Source organism: Nilaparvata lugens, chromosome X (assembly GCF_014356525.2).
Source record: "Nilaparvata lugens isolate BPH chromosome X, ASM1435652v1, whole genome shotgun sequence".
Classification (NCBI taxonomy): Eukaryota; Metazoa; Arthropoda; class Insecta; order Hemiptera; family Delphacidae; genus Nilaparvata; species Nilaparvata lugens.
The window spans coordinates 99,408,890-99,427,032 of record NC_052518.1 but is presented as its reverse complement, the minus strand read 5'-3'; the positions used below and the strand labels follow the sequence as shown (position 1 = coordinate 99,427,032).

General features: G+C 33.2%; 1 protein-coding gene across 1 annotated transcript in view; it reads left to right on the top strand.

Annotated features, from left to right (window-relative positions):
• The first annotated feature begins 3,662 nt into the window (after positions 1 to 3,662).
• LOC111043245 (serine proteinase stubble) overlaps positions 3,663 to 18,143 on the top strand; it is a 90,964-nt gene continuing 76,483 nt past the window's right edge. Inside the window, exon 1 of the mRNA XM_039442807.1 lies at positions 3,663 to 3,874. The gene's annotated coding sequence lies outside the window, so the exon portion shown is untranslated. The remainder of the gene's footprint in view (positions 3,875 to 18,143) is intronic.

The following is an 18,143-nucleotide window of genomic DNA, read 5'->3' as shown; positions in this document are numbered from 1 at the left end:
ATTTTTGCAAAAAACCATGATATTTTCATGGATTTCATAAAAATTTCTAATCTCCCAGATTTGGATGATATTGGGGCTATGGATAGAGGTTGGCCTAACAAGTGTCGTGCTATAATATGAGACGTTTCGCTACAATACAAAGTGAGTTTTTTTTATTTATTTATTTATTTATTTATTTATGGAGACAACAGGTTAACCCTAATGTGTCTCCTTCACAATACAAGATACAATTCGTGAAATACAACAATACAACAATACATTGAAAAAAAATGAACAAAGTAACTTACAATAGTTGTAATTATTGCAATATTGTTAAAAGAAAAAAAACTATAGAAATACAAGAGAAGGAAAAAAAATAGATGTATACAATAAAATAATTATAAAACGGAATATAGAAATGAAACGGTTCTAAAATTAAAATTAAAATGTTACAAAGAATGGATAAAACTAACAAATGAATGTCAGAGGACTGATACCTGCCAATGAAGCAACAAAATGAGTAAGATGTACGAGTACATAGTGCAATAGATATACACCTATATACAGCAACAAATAATCGACAACACGACTGAGCAAGGATATCTCACAATAGACTGTTTAATATACACTGTTTATTCACTGAAGCATAAAATCTTACCTGCACTCTCAGATCAGAAAAATCAATCATCTTCAAATGCCTATAACTCAAGAAAAGGAGTGAATGTCGCTAATGTGATGAAAGGATTCCAAGAAATCCATCCTTTTTTCTTTGATTTGACAAAAATAATAAGGGAGTCAAATTTTATTTATTGACTCACTCGAAGAAAACTCATTCTATTATTACTTTCAGATGATATTATAATAAATATGTCTACTATTATTGAGATTCCGAGAAAACCTTCCTGTTTTACTGTAATATTCACAAAGAATGAGTCAGTCAATTTTATTGTTATTGACTCACTTGAAGAAAACTCATTTCAATAATATTTCCAGGTGCTGTTAAAATAAATATTTCTCCAATTATTAGAATAATTCCGTGAAATTCATACTGTTTCGCCTCAAAAATGTTGAGTGTGTCAATTTTATTGGTCTAAGATGTTGAATTTTATGGTGGTTCCAAGATATGTGTTCAAAATTTGATGTTGATGTTGAATACACACAGACAATGTCAAGAGCCTAGAGTAAAACCATAGAGAAACAATAGCATAAGTAGATATCCCATGGTATAGGGCGCTTATGTCGCAACTATTACTGTTATCTCAAGCTGATAGTCCACATAGTTCTTTCCCGTGAAGCTTTATGACGCTGGTAGTCTCTCATATTGTGCCGTTCATACACTCTTACTGTCAAAACAGTAAAAATCGACAATAATCGGCCTGAGATAACAGTAAAAGTTGCGACATAAACGCCCTTTACCATGGGATATCTACTTGCGCTATTGTTTCTCTATGGTAAAACCCAGAAAGAATATAAAATTATTGAGAAAAGTAAACCAGAAGTACGAGAGTCCCATTTGTACCTAGAAGAGTCTACCAGAGTCCTCAGAAGAGTACCTAGATTTTACTCATCTAGAAAGAGACAGAGTGCCTATAGTGAGGTCCACGTTATAATGGCAGTGTTTGATTAGCAATGGTATTGCTATCTTTGTCTCTCATTCAACGAAGCAGATAGTCTTTCTCGCTTTGCTCTGTTGCCAGATAGTCTTTTAACAATGTAGAATGAATTATTAATCAACAAAATATTTCATCTCAATTATGAAAATTCATTATGGAATTATTGAAAAATATCATTTCTTGCTTAATAAAATATATATTGATTATTTTAAACGAGAATGAACAGTTAATATTACATCAATAAACCTGTATCAGCTACCGTTTATAGAAGGCATTGACAAGACAGATGATCGGCAACGTTGTTCGCCTATCTTTCTCCACTGCCATTATGGACCTCACTAAGTTATACCATAGAGAAACAATAGCGTGAGTAGATATCCCATGGTGTAGGGCATTTATGTCACAACTTTTATTGTTATCTCAAGCCGATTCCTGTCGATTATTGTAGATTTTTACTGTTTTGGCCGGGTGAGATTGTAAAAACGGCACAATATGAGAGACTGCCAGCGTTAAATAGCTTTCTGGGAAAGAACTACGTGGACTATCGGCTTGAGATAACAGAAAAAGTTGCGACAGAAATGCCATATACCATGGGATATCTACTTACGCTATTGTTTCTCTATGGTTATACTCACATTGGCACTACTCACATTTGAGGAGAAAAATTGATTGAGAGCAGAAAAATCACTCATATTCAAATGCTTATAACTCAGGAATAGGAGAGAATTTCTGCCAATGTTATGACACAATATTGTTCCTCTCGTTAAGTACTATCATTCCTGAGAATTTGAACGATTTTAATTTTTGCAAAATTCATGGATTTCTTGAAAAATGCAAATCTTCCAGATTTGGATGATATTCGGGCTATGGATAGAGATTGACCGAACAAGTGTCGTGCTATAATATGAGACATTTCGCTACAATACAGGGTGAGTTATTCACTCAAACATAAAATCTGTCCTACACTCTCAAATCAGAGAATTCACTCATCTTCAAATGCTTATAACTCAAGAATAGGAGTGAATTTCTCTCGAAGGCATTGACAAGACAGAGGATCGGCAACATTTTCTCCACTCACAGTATAACGTGGACCTCACTATAGAAGAGTCTAGCAGAGTACCCAGAATAACAGATTAGATCTGTAATAGACTGTGGCAAGGTAGAGAATTGGCAACGTCGTTCTCATATCTTTCTTCCCTGCCATTTATAACGTGGACCTCACTCTACTGATCTACTGTCCATTTTAATCCAATAGTTTTTTTTTATTTACAATGCAAATGACACTAATGTAATAACATTGAAAGATGAAATAATAAGGTAGTCCTTGTGCTATTTTTCTTCCAAATTTATAAGTGACAAAGTCCAAGATAAGGTTAGAATTTCACGTGTACAATTTTTATAAAATTTTAGTCCAAAATAAACATTAAAACTATAAATTTTGAATTTAGATGGCTTGAATTAATAAATTAATTATAGTTAGGTCCACGTTATAATGGCAGTGGATAAAGATAGAAGAATAGCGATGCCGATTCTCTTCATCAATTAATTATATTTCTATACTGTCAAAAACATAATTGGCATCGTTGTGGACGTAGAAATGGATAGTACCACCGGTTTTGTCGAATGATAGACAAGGATAGCAAAACCAAAGTTGATCAAATACTGTCATTATAACGTGGACCTCACTAGAGCAGAGTAGGCTACCCAGAAGAGTAGAGAAATGCCTAGACCTAGAAGAGTACCTAGAAATATTTAGGATCAAGTAGAGTATCTTGATCTAGGTACTCTAGTACCTAGAAGAGTGAACCAGGGAGTACAGTAAAACCATAGAACTCGCTACGCGCATTCAAGATTGCGGGAGCACCGCAAAAGCGCATCACCGCTCCAGAGACTGCAGAATCTTCAGCCTGCTTTAGCACTTACCAGGTAATGAAATTTCCCTCTAGCCGAAGAAAAATTCCCCTCCCAGGACAGCATGCTGTTGCTCTGCTTTGGTTTGACTGCCAAGTTCATTGGCATTGGCCCGACTCCCGCACCCGCAGCGGCGACCAGGGTTGTCGGTCTCCTCATCCTCAGTCGCACTTGCCAGTTGCAGTCGGTCCTTAGCTTCCTGGTAGTCGCAACCCAGTCGCCAGTCGTCAGCTGATCGCGAGGACAAGTCGACAATGGGGTCTGAGTGTTCAGTGTATCTGCATGCTTGTAGTACGTGAAAAAAACAACTGTCCAGGATACGTTGACATTGCAACCAAACGAGGCTCAACCTAACCGGCTCGCTAATACAGGTGAGAGACATCATGTCAAAGTACTCCCGTATAAACAAACACTCGCTAGTCATACTCGTTTGTTGTGCAAAATTAAAAAATGAAGGCTGCTGCATTTCCTGTTAGATTGTTCCTCGTCTAGTAATGTTTCTGATATATTTCTTGGAGTAATTTTTAAACAGATCTTCTTATGACTGATTGTAGAAAGGCCGTAACTATTTATCTTTTAATAATACTAATAAATATTTTCGCGTATTTATATTTCTACAAGTAATTTTCAAACATATATTCTTATGACAGATTATCAAAAGTCTACAACTATTTTTGTCTTATAATAAAACATCTCCTGTTAGATTGTTCCTCGTCTAGTAATGTTGCTGATATATTTCTTGGAGTAATTTTTAAACATAATTATATTCTTATGAAAGATTATCAAAAGTACAACTATTTATGTCTTAATATGTCTCAACAATAGGTACTAATTATTTTCGCGTATTTATATTTCTACAAGTAATTTTCAAACATATATTCTTATGACAGATTATCAAAAGTCTACAACTATTTTTGTCTTATAATAATAGGAACTAATTATTTTCGCGTATATCATTTCTTCCAGTGAGTATAGAATTTAATGTATAGAATGTATTACATTCCATACTCACTGATTTCTTCAAGTAATTTTTAAACATATCTTCTTAAGACTGATTATAGGAAGGCCTCAACTATTCATCTTATAGTAATACTACATCAATAAAACAAAATAAATCTTATAGCACCCTTTATTTTTTAAAAACTTTAAAATAGTTGAACAACTAGTTTCGGTTAAGGGTTATAACCTGAAGATGGTGTAAACCGAAACTAGTTGTTCAACTATTTTAAAGTTTTTAAAAAAATAGAGAGTGCTATAAGATTTATTTTGTTTTATTAATTTAAAAGTAGCCCATGTCAATAAGTGTTTTTTTTAATACTACATCTTATACTTATACCGTACTAATAATTATTTTGGATTGTATATAGTATATTTCTTCAAGTAGTTTTTAAACAGATCTTCTTGATTAAAATTTACAATAAAACTTTTATTACTTCAGCGAGTATAAAGTATATTTCATCGAGTAGTTTTGGAACAGATCTTCTTATGACTGATTATAGAAAGGCCGCATCTATTTCTCTTATAAAATAAACAGTACTAACGATTATTTTCGCGGTTCTTTTTATTGCATCATTGTTAACCACCGGTTTCGTATAATGCACTAATTATTATTATTTTCGAGTTTCGTTTTATTTCATAATTTTTATCCATTGGTTTTTCAAGATATCGCTCATAAATTTCTTATCATACTTGTTGTTATTCAAAAATGTATTCTAAAACAAGAACACACAAAATAAGATGAAAATACAAGGTAATAGGCTACATGGTGGGGTGAGAAATAGAATTGTTCTTTTGAAAGATGAACGGCATCACAAAAATTTTAAAATGAGTGAATTATAAACACAAAATCTTGTATCGCCAAAATTTTAAAATGAGTGAATTATAAACACAAAATGTTGTATATTGAAATTGGTCTAATCAAATAATGATGTGATATTTTATGGGCAGACCTATTGTGATTCAAAATAAATTTAACACCCATACAATATTTATAAATTAGTTGATGAAGACAATATCAGTTATAGAATTGAGGATACAAGGCGTAACAGAATCTCATTAAACTCTTTTTCAGTAGATCAATAATCTGGGGAAAAATTATGTTTAGGCCCATAGAAAATATTAATATCAAAAGACATAAAAGCCTAATTCTCTGCATACTTTTTCTGCTTAGGACGATGTTAATTAATGAGCTCACGGCTAGTGCAAAACATTATTTGAGGGTGCTAGAATGTAAAGTCATGAAAACATGAATGTGATCTCATAAAAACATGAATGAGAACTCATAAAAACATGAATGAGAACTCATGAAAACATAAATGTGTAGTCACGAAAACATGAATGAGAACTCATAAAAACATGAATGTGAACTCATAAAAACATGAAAGAGAACTCATGAAAACATAAATGTGTAGTCACGAAAACATGAATGAGAACTCATAAAAACATGAATGTGAACTCATAAAACCATGAATGAGAACTCATGGAAACATAAAACTATTTGGCCCTGATTGTTCCAGGTCAGTTATTTCAGCTTTAACCAGATTTCTGTTTAAAAATTACAATTTTTTCGGCTGAATTCTGCTCTTTCAGAGCTTTGATTATTAGAACAATGTCTCCTATGCTCGTATTCATTGCGGTCTTTTACAGTAGCCAATTGTTGGAAGTGGCAATTTCTAATCATGTATCTCTTATATTGGGAGTTGAGGTTATGTGATGCAATTTAGATGTTAGAATGATAAAATTATGAGGGTGTAGATACTTGAAGACCTCATACTTTCCAAGATTAATTCGTACACCTACAGGTGAGGGTATATGCCCCCCGCGAAGTTTAATTCGTGATACATATCTTGCTGCATTAAATCACAGTTCTACATGAACGCGCAATTTTTGAGAGTACCTTGAGTGATAGTGAGGTTAAAATTGACGGTAAATGTTGGTGGGGTAATAATGGGGCCCACACTTTTATGTCTCAGTTTCTAATTAAAATAAAATCAATCATGGATATTCTTCAGGCTCACTCTCAACCAATTTCAAGACAAGAAGTTTGAAACGTTTATAGGCATCTTTTTGCAGCTGGTAGAGACGTTTGAAACGATTATAGGCATCTTTTTGCAGCTGGTAGAGACTAGAGACTACTTATCCGGTCATGTTGTAAGTGACGCCGTCTCGTATCGTTGACTCCTCTCCAGCGGGGAAGAGTTGCCTTTTAAAAAAGAGCGCATCATTAAACTTGAGAAGAAGCATCACAATTCTGCTGCCAACAAAGACGCTCCAATCCTAACAATAAAAACATTTAATGAAGAACTGATTAGTGTGAACAATCTAATCAACGTGTTTTCTGGTTACCGACCTGGCTATTGGCTGTTGGCTGGTCTTCATCCTTTCCCAAGCTTTAGCGTTTCCCCAGTTCGTATAAAAATTCCAGTGCGGATCTTCAATTATCTACTCACTAGTATAGCAACATTAGTGGATTCCATAGCACAAAATATTCTCTTCCATAACTATTGATTTTAGAGGCTGGAAAATACCTTTTAGAAGAGCCTCACTTAGCCTACTTTAGTCTATTCTCATTCAATCTAATTGTTGAATTCAATTCTTTCTGTGAAATACAAAACTATAGAGTCCAGAGTCAAGAGTGATAAACCAGAGTTGGAGGATGAACCTTTTTGGAACAATAGCCCAGTGTACAGGTACTGCGGCCCCGTCTCGTTTCTTTAACCTCAAAACTACTGCTACTTTTCCGTATTGAGCATCAAAATTTTGGAAATACGTGTTAAAAAAGTAATTTTAAAATTCAAGAAACACGTCTAAGAACAGTTTGAAGGAAAAAATCTAGTGCAGGAATTGAAGTCACTCGCTTACCACTGAGAATTAACAACCACGCATTCAAGTCTCCGTTAAAGAATCAAAACGTTCATGGAAAAGTCTCCACTTATACTGACAACCCAAACACAGAGTCATACCTTCAAGAAACATATGAATAAATATGAAACGTATTCAATCATTAATAAAACTAAGTAGAAAGTACAGTGAATAAAACATTCTCAGATATGCAAAGAAAGTAGAGGTAAATATTAACAGATTTCAAATAAAGTACTTGAAGAAATGAACAGTATCAATGAATCAATAGTATTGATTTAAATAATAAAAGTATTGGACAAATGTTTCTAGTATTAAAAATAATTATTCATGAAGCAATATTTGAATTTACACTGGCTTATTTGAATAGGATCTCAATAGCATGGGGATAGCGTTGTAGGGATTTTTCGGATTAGTCAATAACGGGATAATGGAATAAATTTATTCCGAGATAGTTGTGTGAAGTCTCCCAGACCATTCTAATTATCAGTTTCTAAACATTCTAAAATCAAATCAAATCGTTTATTGCACAAAAAATATATACAGAATACAACAAAAAGGAAATTGACAACTTTGTGCTACACGTCGGCAAAAGAAAACTTGTACGCCGACGTGGAGTCTTAATATATCTTATTCACTTTTATATTAATATTAATATATAAAATAATCATAAAATATTATAATATAGGCTTATAATAATTAACATTCAACCAACTCAATATTCCATTCTAAGAAATAACAATAATTGAAGATATACATAAAACTGAATTTTTAATTCATACAATATTAATCAATATCAAACCAAATCAGTAATTGAATAAAGATAATTTTCCTTCACCCAGGTATGGAGTTCTTTTATTTTAGGCTTCTTCATCAACATCTAAATATAAAAAATCTAAATAATCTCTACTAAAATCTAAATAATTTGTTGGGTAAATTTTGCTACCACCATAGCATTGTGCTCAGACTCAGTCTTTGTGAGGAATATTCACTATTTAATTGCTTTTGTATGTAGGCTACTGTATAAAAATGTTTATAATTTGAGGATGAAATGATGAACAGATTTGATTTGATTGTTTTTGATTTATTCTGATTGACAGAGATTTGAAGGGTTGGGTAAAACGGTAAGAAAGAAGGGTGGTTGCTATATGAAAGGAAGGTGCCGTTATAAAATTATTTGGGGAATTTTTTTTTTCAAATCTTATGACTACTCTGGTAGGTCTACTGTGGAAATACTGCTGTGCGGATGAGTCACACAAATATTCTTCTCACTTCTTTTGATTACTCTCTGGTACTGTAGGAATGCTGCTGAGCAGATGAGTCACAAATACTAGAAATATTTGAAAATCTTACTCGAGTACCGTTTGGTACCGTTTGCTGCTGGGCAGTATTTCAATCACAAATACATGAAATCTCTAAATTATTACGCGCCATACCCAGCAGGACATAATAAAATTACTCACCACCTCACACAACGGTCACCCAATAAATATTAGCGGTTTCATAAACGCTCCAATATATAAGCTGAAATGTTTAAATCGTAAATCTTTTATTCAATAGTTCTTTTCAAGAACAAAATTAACGAATGATTCTGACACGACATTCAGATTTGAAAAAACAAAGTACACAATAAAATGGTGACTAATTTGTTGGAATATTGAATAATTACAATATCAAACGATTCCAAACAAGTTTTTACTGCTCATACTGCTTTGCAGACTGCAGTCTGTCACAGTAGTCTATTTCTCTCTATCTCTCACTCTCTCTCTCTCTCTCTCTCTCTCTCTCTCTCTCTCTCTCTCTCTCTCTCTCTCTCTCTCTCTCTCTCTCTCTCTCTCTCTCTCTGGTAGAGAGTTAGTGGGAAGGATACTTCGAATATTCTTTCCGAAGAATGGACATTGATTTGTCCAAAGCTCAGCCAATTTATGTAGACGCATAACAATATTATCTATTTTATCTATAGTTATTACAAATTGCTTTTTTCATATCATATACAACTCAATAATAATTTTCTTAGTTTATATTTTGTAAATTCATCTACAATTTTGCTGTATTGTAAGCTATTGTATATAAGTGTATAAGCCAGTATATATTGTAATCTACATAAATAAAGTACTCAATCAATCAATCAATCTCTCTTTCTAAAGTCGAATGATATTTGATTAGTTGGAATGAATTAATATTAGAAAATGTCACTTGGATAAACTTTACATTCCCGAAATAAATAAAGATTCTAATACCTTTCAGTAGTCATGAATAATACCAAATAATATAATTTGGAATTTGCAAGGATAAAGAGAAATTTCACCTAAACCATGAAGTGTACATCCTAAAGCTGAAGGTCCACTCATCTCTCAACATCACTCTCATTACCCACGCACAAGCCTTGAGCTCATGTGGGCATCATCCACAGCAGAATTGTTTCCTACGGTCTAATAGCATTAGACTAAATCAAATTATTACGTTTAGTGTCCGGATTTATATTAAGTGGCTCATTAAAATTTTAATTTTGATATCTAATATTGTAACTACATCTCTAATATTGTTCTACCTTGTGAGAAATGACACAGCCCAGGTGTTCAGGGGTCTGTGGGAAACAGCAAACACCAATTTTTTCGACTGTGTATCTCCTTCTATCAGGGGTGCCCATCCCCCCAATGGTCCATGTCGCAAAATTCCCCCCCAAAATTCTCAAAATTTGGTATCCATTTAGTTACTTAAAAACTGTATATTGAAAAATCCCCCCCATTTTCCCTAGCTTTTTCCAAAAATGCCCCCCAAAATTCAGCCTCATGTCGCAACTTGCGACATCAAAACATGGTGTGGGCATCCCTGCCTTCTATTCATGATAATATTTTGAATTACTTGAACATACAAGCATCATGAATATTGTCATCGATTGTCGATGGAACTTACCTCAGAGTATACTGTTTTAGGAACAACTCAGTCCAGTTTTCTGAGTTGAGTTTTCGAAAATCCCAAGTCAATCACAGTCATTTTTCTTACTTGAGTTTTCCTAAATACTTACAGGGAACAGTCGTTTTAGAAGAAAACTGAAGTCTGTTTACAGGGGATTGTTTTAGAAAAAACCTGAAGTCTGTTTACAGGGGATTGTTTTAGAAAAAAAACCTGAAGTCTGTTTTCAAGGGACTGTTTTAGAAAAAAACTAAGTCAGTAAATTTGACAGAGTTTTTAAGAAAAAAAAAACTAAATCAGTAAATTTGACAGTTTTTCTAAAACAGTCCCCTGAGGTCCGTTTCCTCGAATGTAGAAGTTACAGAAACGAGAAACATCTGGTGAAACTACACTGGTCAAACTAAGTAGCTACGTTTTTATGTGTGCTACACTACACAAACCCAGTAAGCTTTATGGGAAAAATTGTGCATTTTTTGTGTTTGAGAATCATACACTCAGCTATTCTTGTAGCCTACTTACGGTACTTATTCTATTGACCATGCTTCTGTCAATAATATGTGGCTAAGCATACATACCTTTTGACAAACTTAACAATACCATCAAAATATAACTACGAATTCAACCGTTAAACCGTAGGTTTAAATTATATGTTAAAATCGATGAAGGCCCGCATATATGACTGCATTGAAGAAGAACTCACCTCAACACTCTCCCATCCATCGTTCATAACGGTTAATTATTGTTACGTACCACTGGAGTTTAAAAGCTTTTCAAGCTTCCAGCTGTAAAAGTGAATTGTGAATGTTTTTCCATAGATCGTAAATTAGAAATCCGATTCTGAAATAATAATGGGCATGTGCTAACAAATTCATATTGCATGATATTAAAAGTAATATAATATAAATAATAATAATAATAATATCGAGTAACCTGGCTGGCTCAGGTCTGGTGTCAGAGTTTTCAGGTCGCAACTGATCAATTTCAAGGCATCTGACATGACCTAACGACTACTTTTTAGGCAGCCGGGACCGACGGCTTAACGTGTCCATCCGAAACACGGATAATATAAATGAAAAGTAGAATAGTCTGTGAGTGGAAGAACTCACTCTCCACTTACAGACTGAAGTATTTGTAGAGAGTACTCACTGTTACATGTTTAAATGAAATTTATAAATTTGTATTTTTTTTGTGTTTAAAAAGCTATTTCATAATATTTTTACGTTTTATTTTTATCTTACTTGACAACTTTCTGATACTTTTAGAAAGTATATTTTCGGAATTGCGTGGTCATATTATTTACTGAGATTCAATATTCAAATCAGATGTATTAGAAACTATACCTTTGAAAGTATATTTTCGGAATTGCGTGATCATATTATTTACTGTGATTCAATATTCAAATCAGATGTATTAACCATTCAATCTGTAGCTTAGGCTTGATATGTTTTGACTCATAAAAGGGGAAAAATATTACTTTAGACCTCTTTTATGGTTAAAATTTCTTAGATTACATTTCGTGTGCTTGATTACAAGGAAACGTTGAAATATTTGTTTGGTCTAATTTGATTCATTTATATTCTCTGAATCTCTGAAGAGATTTATTCTAGTTTTTTATAATATTTTCATTGATTTGTCTTAATAATGACGCTAATGTAAGTCACGCCCCAAATTCAACCAGCAATCTCATTGGACGATGACTTGCATAATATGACGTTCTCAAGCTGCTTGCTTCCTATTGGTAGTTAGCTGTGAAGTTAAAATGACGACTAATCTACCCATTGACCAATCAGAGAGCACCTTTGTTTTGGACTACTAATTCAGCCATTCTAATTGATGTAAGAGATCAATTTGTTGTTATTGCCCTCAGAAGTTTATTCAATGATAAGAGGGCATTAATAAGGTTATTTATTCAACCCAAGAACGACTGTACAAGAAAATCTTAAATATTATTTAAGGCGGGACTGGGAGCTTAGAAGGTTTCTTTTCACAGCGTTCAGGGAGTTTCAACATTTACAACCCTGAAAGCTACATAGTTTTAGCATTTACAACCCTTAAAGCTACATATAGTTTTAGCATTTACAACCCTTAAAGCTACATATAGTTTTAGCATTTACAACCCTTAAAGCTACATATAGTTTTAGCATTTACAGCCCTTAAAGCTACATATAGATTTGGCATTTACAACCCTTAAAGCTACATATAGTTTTAGCATTTACAACCCTTAAAGCTACATATAGTTTTGGCATTTACAACCCTTAAAGCTACATATAGTTTTAGCATTTACAACCCTTAAAGCTACATATAGGTTAAAAATTCAGGAGAGATAAAAGTAATTTCAGGAGATTGAATCAAGTTTAGAAGCTTTTGTTGATGGATATTACTGCATAGGTCTACTGGCCCCTCGGGAGATTCAGCCCTTTGAGGGAGTTACTTCATGAGTATCTTCTTTATGAGTTATTTTTTTGTGATTAAAGATAACATGTTGATTCATAGATTATGAATTACAGGACAATATAGATTACAGGACGATATACAATAAGATTCTATAAGTCATTTCTCTGGCACTACAATCACAGTAATAGCCTACCTTCTTTGTCGTGTGCTGGGAAAGAAAATGTTGGTGTTTTTAATTTACGACCCTTGACCTTCGCTGAATACCTCCCTCACACAAGTACACTGAAATTATCGATAGTAACTATAATCATATGCTTCATGCACTAAAGTGATAAGCAAATGAGAAAAAAAGAGTACAGGTGAACATTTTTTCAAGCGTTTTCAGACAAGTCGGCAGGACAAGAAGCTCTCCCATTGGCTGATTGGGTTAGCGTTCGGGAATCAGCTGACAATCAGCCAATCAGAAAGCTTTCTGCCGTGCAGACTCGTCTGAAAACGCCTAAAAAACGCTTTGTGCCTGAGTGTCTATAGTTATGGATTGGTCTTGTGGGGTTGTGCTCCAGAGGTTCAAATGGTGCTACTGTTGCAAAAGAAGGCATTGCGTATTATTTCTGGTGCAGCTTATCTGGAGTACTGTAAGCCGCTATTCATAAGTGGAAATAGTATGACTATTTATGGGATGGTGGCTTTCAAACTCTTAATGAATGTAAGGAAGAATATTGACAACCATCATTGTAGAGAGGACATTCACAGCTACAATACAAGAAATAGGATCAGAATAGACGTGCCCTATACAAGATTAAGTAAAATATTGACAAGTCCTGGACACTTATCGCTGAAACTTTTCAATATCCTCCCTATCACTGTTAGGGAACTACCACTTGCTTCATTCAAGAAAAGATTGGAGAATCTCCTTTTAAAGAATCCCATTCATTCCTCTTCTGAGTTCATTCATCTGCCCGTGATAGATTATTTTTAGACTTAAGAATTGTTATGTAATCTCTCTTGTATTGCTTTTGTTAATTCGCATAGTGCTTTATATCCCCAAATTCATATTTCTATAATGTTTGTTTTTTTTCTTGTAATAGTTTTATTGATGTTTATTGACCTCTTGAAATATTTATTGACGTTTCCTATTGCATTGTATGTTGCCTTAATGGAATAAAAGTATTCTTATTCTTATTTTTATTCTAAGCGAGGAGAGAAATTATTGTGTAAAGCGTACCCGATTTGACCATATTCAAATGTCTTGAATATGAATATGAAATACAGTATCGGATTGTAGGCAAATATAAGATTGAGGACGAATAGAGTATGGCTCACACGATTCGATAGGCGTTTATAATTTTACAGGTCTAACTGACAGGACAAAGTCACAAATTTACTGGATAACGTTTTTCTTACGCTCCACTGATGATGCGATTTTGTGCTCTAGTAAAGCGTCAGTACCAAAGCGTGTCTGTCAAGTTTTAAATAACAAATAGAACGTATCAATGGATGACTTACTCGAAAATATAGAATGGTGACCAAAATCTCCGTTCTTTGTTGAGGGGACAAGGTGGTAGATAGTTTGCAGTAAATAATGATAAAATATAATATTATACATTAAAATGCTGATTAATAAAAACAATATACAAATCTTGAAGTACCCTTCATTTTTTAGAAACTTTGAAATAGTTGAACAACTAGTTTTCAACCCTAACTTAGGTCATTTTCAAGTTGACTAGCTTTGAAAGTTGTGTGTATATTTTTGGCTTCAAAATTTTCTGAAATAACTTAATTTATTCAAAGTGCGGTGATATTAAGTGCAAAATTTGATTATAATTTGGTATTTCAATCATTCTAAATTCAAAATTTCTAGCTAATATATATTCTTGGACAGAACTTTGAACTTTAAATTTCCTCAGTAAGAACATAACCTATTTTTTCGGACATTTCATTATTTATCAAAATTTGGGAACAGAATAGTTTTGGGCTATGCCTGTTGTTCTATCCCGATCATATTCATATGATTTGTAATTATATCAACGAATAAATAAATAAAAAAATAAACTTGAAGTTAGTCAACTTGAAAATGACCTGAGTTAGGGTCGAAACTAGTTTTTGAACTATTTTAAAGTTTCTTTATTTTGAAAAAACTTTAAAATAGTTCAACAACTAGTTTCAACCCAAACTTAGGTCATTTTCAAGTTGACTAACTTCAAGTTGAAGTTAGTCAACTTGAAAATGACCTGATTTAGGGTCGAAACTAGTTGTTCAACTATTTCAAAGTTTTTAAAAAATAAAGGGTACTTCAAGATTTTTAAATTGTTTATATTAATTTGTTAAAAAGTAGCCCATGTATGTGAAGTGTTTTTATTAAAATACTGATATGATAAATACAGCTGACTCAGTTACCATGGTTTGTTATTCCTTGTTAAATCTAATTCTATCATGTTTCATCACTAGAGTTCAATTCTGTCAATTAAAGCCTAAGTGTTTTTATTAAAATACTGATATGATAAATACAGCTGACTTAGTTACCGTACTTTGTTAATCCTTGTTAAATCTAATTTTATCATATTTCATCACTAAAGTTCAATTCTGTCAATTAAAGCCTATATTTTGATCCAAATATCGATATTTTCTATTTCAATTTAATTGACAGAATCAATTCTATCTGCGTTACCATACCATGTTACAATACCATGGCCTCCATTACCGTGGCCATAATACCGTGGCATCCATTAAATAGAAAATATCGATATTTGGATCAAAATATTGGCTTTAATTGACAGAATTTAACTCTAGTGATGAAACATGATAAAATGAGATTTAACAAGGAATAACCAACTATGGTAACTAAGTCAGCTGTATTTATAATATCAAATACTCTCTACAGTGAAAATTGATTCAGAATCTTTGACCATCGAAATTTATCCTCAGGTATTCTATTTTTTTAGAATATGTGTTCAATTATTTTTAATGTGGTCAAAGTGTTCGGGAGTTATCGTGTAGCCAACTGAATATACAAACCCACAGAAAACGAGCCAAGGAGACAGCTTCCAGCATAGAGTTTAAGTAAGAACTCGCTACGTTGCTATGTTTGTTCTACTCTACAAACAATATAAATGCTCATACGAAATCTTCTATACTAGTAGTTCTTTAGACCTCGCGCTCAGTAAGTTACATTGACCTGTTGTTATGTATTCTCAAAAATTAATAAATAATTTATGAATTTAAAATGTCTAGAAAAACTCCTAAATAAACATAAGCTTTCTGTCCTATCGTACCGTGACGTGTCGTCCCGGAATGTGAGTGTGAGCGTTGTTATCAGGTCTGGCTGCCGTCGATACGCCAATCCAATCAACCCATCAGAGAACATTCTGTGTTGACGTGTTGGCGAAAAATCTATGTGTTGAAATTAACATAATAAACTACCATAATGCTGATTTCCTACAAACTTCATTTCTCACTTTTAATGATTTTAGAAATAATTTTTTTTCAATAATATTTTTTGCAATTTTAATCATCAGATTAAAAAAGATAAATGTAAAAAAAATGTTTTCTATCAATAACTCCAAACTCCAAACTAGAATTATGGCCTCAGCTTATGGAAAGACAAAGTTAGTAGACAACTGTCTACTAATGTTGATGGAAAGATACATTTTCAAGATGCTTTGATGCTTTTAAACGGTTAGTATTATATGAATAATTTATGATGAATAATTATAATTTTTGATTTATGATGAATAATTCTAAAGTCTGATTCTCACGGTAATATTGGCGTTCAAAGGAGACTCCTTTTCCTTTTGTATTATCCTTAAAATCCAAAATGTAAAAAACCGTATGTATACGTCGACGCGAAATTTAAAAAGGAGCATACCTGTCAAATTTCATGAAAATCTATTGTTGCGTTTCGCTGTAAATACTGAACATAAATATAAACATAAAGAGAAATGCAAAATCGTCGACTTGAATCTTAGACCTCACTTCGCTCGGTCAACTATTTTCAGTTGCTTAGACACGGTTGCACAAAAGCCTGGTAACTTCAAACGTGATTAAATGCCACGAGAACCATAAGAACAATCAGAAAAGCCTTCTTAAAAAAATCCTTCTGATTGATTATCTTGGTACAGTATTAAATTAAGATTTAGATTTAACAGGCTTTTGTGAGTGCGGTAGCACAAAAGCTTGTTGATTTCTAACCGTGATTAAATGCCACGGGAACTGAGAACCAAATCATAGAAGCCTTCTTGAAAAAATCCCTCTCTGATTGGTTCTAATAGCATTTAATCATGTTTGAAATTTAACAGACTTTTGTGAGGCGTTCGCTCAAAAGCTTGTTGAATTCTAACCGTGATTAAAATGCAACGGGAACTGACAACCAATCATAGAAGCCTTCTCAAAAAAATCCTTCTCTGTGACACTACTCTCCTCTGATTGGTTCTCGTGGTATTAAATTGTGATTTATTTATTTATTTATTCATATGCAAAAACAATTCAGGTAAAAACAACAGGCATTTGCCCAAAACTGCTTCAAACCTTAATTTGGAATACACAGTCTAAAGGTTATGTTACTTACGTAACTTGAATTATAACTTGATTCGCACACAACTTTGAGTCCACAAAAATGTATCTACTACAATTTTGAATTTATAAGATTTATCAATTTCCAAATACAAATCCAAACAAAAATATTCCTTCACAATTGTAAAAAATATTGAAAATTTCACTCAAATCCACAATTATACTCATGTAAACATCAAAACATATGGGTTTTGAAATTTAACAAGCTTTGTGCAACCAGGCCAGAGAGTTTGTTGTCTTGTTTGTTAGATCTCTTAAATCTCCCAACCCTGATTTATTACCAACGAGGAATCAGAAAACTGTACTTAGTTTCTTTATGGTTTACTGATACCGATAGACTAAATAAACAATCTTGAATCTGAAGGCTTAAATCTATGATTATCCTTCCGGTAGTCACGCCCTGCTCGGCCACACCAGCAGTCGCGTGTTGTATTTTGTACAACATCCAATTTTCCAAGTGTCATGTACTCTGTTTACTGTCAAAACATATTAATCAATTGTATAATTACTTTTTCCATCTTCTTGGATTATTCTACGCCTATGAACATTTGGATGAATACCATTTCATAGCCCAATAGGGTACATCAAGCAAAGCCATCAATTCTGTGTTATTGGTTCGTTTACAATCCCCGTATACAGTCTTTCCCTGACTTATACACTGTCGCGACTAAATGGCACCTAAAGACTGAACCATTGCTCGGTTGATACTGCAACTCAGTGGAGTGATGGGGGGAAAGTTTTGGAATGCATAGGTGACTCATTCACTGACACCACCCCATTCAATAGTTTTGTGCAGAAAAAAAACTGACATTGTTGTAATTTTTACAACAGCGCGACTGCCGGAAGGTTATACACAGTGGAATTGGAAATTGAATTTTATAAGGTACCTAGGAATCTCGTTTG